Source organism: Solea senegalensis, linkage group LG7 (assembly GCF_019176455.1).
Source record: "Solea senegalensis isolate Sse05_10M linkage group LG7, IFAPA_SoseM_1, whole genome shotgun sequence".
NCBI classification, from domain to species: Eukaryota; Metazoa; Chordata; class Actinopteri; order Pleuronectiformes; family Soleidae; genus Solea; species Solea senegalensis.
Window position 1 is genome coordinate 23,816,071 of NC_058027.1, and position 2,944 is coordinate 23,819,014.

Genomic DNA, 2,944 nt, shown 5'->3' on the forward strand with positions numbered 1-2,944 from the left:
CCGACTGCAGCTGACGGACCAGAGTGGCGTTGTAAAGGGAACAAACAAACAAAAATGCACTTGCACTGAAAGTGAAATGAGAAACGGCACGTATCACATGTGCAGATGTGCAGATGTGCATATGTTTGAGCCTGCACAGCAGCACTGCTTACGCGTCCTGGCAGCCTGTGCAGTGCAGGGCTGCTGTGCCTGTCAGAAGTCTACCGGTTGAAAATCACATATGCAGCATTTAAAGCTGACAGGAATCAGTGTAAAGAATGAGCCCCTGGCTACAATATAATATACTTGACAGCATCTTAACTCGACACAGTTGCACACTGTTCACTCACAGACTGCTGCATGTTAGTTAGTCCTTCTAATACCTGAAAACGGGGGGGGGGGTTGTGTTCCTTGTGCACATAAACTGAGCGGCAACTGCTTGAAAATAAATAAATAAACAAACATAAAAGGGAAAGGAATGCTTTTGATATGTTCTCATAAAGTGCAGATGTGAGTGTATTTTAGGAAGCTACTCTACTATGTAGCCATGCCATGTTATTGTTATTATTATTATTATTGTTATATAATTATTATTTTCCATGTTTATTCATGCATTTTTGACAACTTAGTCCTCCACATGAGGCGTCGATGACATAGGGTGAGGTATAGGTACATCCTGGACAGGTCACCAGTCCAACACAGGGCAAACACAGAGATAAACAAATAAACAACCACTCCCTCTCGCATTCACACCCACAGAGTGCTCAATTAAAGGGATACTTCCGATTTTGGAACATTATTTGTGTGACACAGAGCCCAGGAGTAGAGTGGATGCAGCGTTGTTAAAAATCATGTAACGAGGCTCCGGTTCAGCGTCGAGAAAACTAGTTTGGGACACATAACATACCTTAACGGGTTTTAAACCACAAACGTGCATGCATGGGTCATGCTAACACGTTTGAACAATAAAAACGCTGATCTTTAAGCATTAACACGTAATGCTTAAAAATTTGATTTCATTAACTCAGAGAAAAGTTATAATTTAAGCATTTGTTGATTAGTTGACTGATTAGAAACACCTGGACCTGGGGGTGTGGCCTCTTCCTTGATTATTAGTCAGGGAAGTGAAGGAGAGGAGCCACACCCTTTCTTTTTCTTTGTTTTTTTTACCTCTCTTGTTAAAGATCTTCTTGCTTTTCCATTTTCAGGCTGTTTAATGGAGAGTATGTGTGTTGCACATATACATATATATATATTTATTCATTTCAGCTCATTTTCAGTAGACAAACTCTAAACTCCATATGACAGAAGACAGAAGAACACATTGTCAGTGATAAAGGGATAAGGTTGTTGGCTCAGGCTAAATCTTACTTACCACACAATTCTAACCTAAGTTATTAACAGTTTGCTGCAATGTGAAATCATGTTTTTTTTTCCAATTAACCCGTTGACTGGTAGTTGTTATTTTTCAGTCTGGACTAAATACTAAAGAGTCCTGACCCCAGGAATCATCGATCATCAGCGATGATCCGTCGGCATTTGTGAAAAGGGAGTTGCTGTGATAAATATGTGCTTTTGCTTTTTCTCCTTGAAGAAAATATCCAAGTTTTAACTTGTTCCAGAGCTTTTGCTCAAAGCCTGTTTTTCCACATTTTGCTTCTTTGCGCACTTTCTGTCCTCGACTGACCAACAACAACACTTTCATACTGTTGGAAATCTGGCGTTTTTGTTTTTGATCAATTTGATTCGATCAATAAACATCATAATTATGCATTAGAAATATAACAGAGCAGTTTGGAGACACTGACCTGTCTGAAACTCATCTGTAGTTCAGTATAAAACAGTGAACAGTGGCATTCACCGTACGACCCCAGGTCTTTGGAGACATTAGCAGTGATTATTTCATCTTTTTTTTCCTTTCTTCCATCTTCCTTTGACTTTATTCCTCATATCAAAGTCTTTTTTATTGAAGTGTGGCGACTCGCTGAAGCCACAGAGCCATTATTGTCTAAACCTTCCCTTGAACTGGTCTGAGGTGGACTGACATTTTTCATCTCTCATCCCTTTGTCTCCAGCAAAGGTGTTAAAAACTCTCTCCTCCTGTGAGAAGTAAAATGGAGTTTCTGGTCTCCATTGAACATTCAGCTCATTCAATTGACTCAAGTAGATAAAAATCACCTTTATTTTCCCTGAATCAGTTGAAAAGGAGACTTTGGTTGAATTAATTGAATGTACCTCTATTTATGTACTGTATACATTAATATAATGTGTAATATTGTACTTTTTACTGTATTGTTATTTCTGTTATTGGTACTTTTCAGATTAAATATCGCTACATCCGTCCTGTCCGGTGATGTACTGCAGGATTAGAGCTAATGCTCAAGTTCGTAGCAATAATAATAATAATAATAATAATATAAATAAATAAAACATAGTTCACTAAACAACTTTAGCACAGAGCAAAAGCGGAGGCGGAGATCAAAAATGTAAAAACGTTGGCGTGTTTGCAGCTTTTTTCTCCTCACACATACGTTTCAACTTGCAACAACAAGCGTATAATTATCTTGTACAAAACGGTGCTCTGTAATAAAATAAGAATATCATTATAAAGCTATACTGTTGAAACTGGAGGGCAGGACTTTTAAATAGGAACAAATGTCCAAATTGGTGTCAAAGTAGTTCCCAAAATGTTGATTTAATGTGTTTTTTCAGCAGCGTTGTGATTAGAACTTACAACTGGTTTGGTTTTATGGCAAGATGGAGGCAACACCATCCCAAACAACTGCCCACAAACACAACACGTCTTACCGCCGTCCACCTCTGCGCTGCTGGTGTATACACACAAGCGCTCCCTCTGATTAACAGAGCATGAGGACACAGCAAACACATATTGTCAGATGATTTCACTTCACAAAGACCAAACAGAGGCAGAATGATATCGTCTTTATCCTCTTTTACTTCAGGG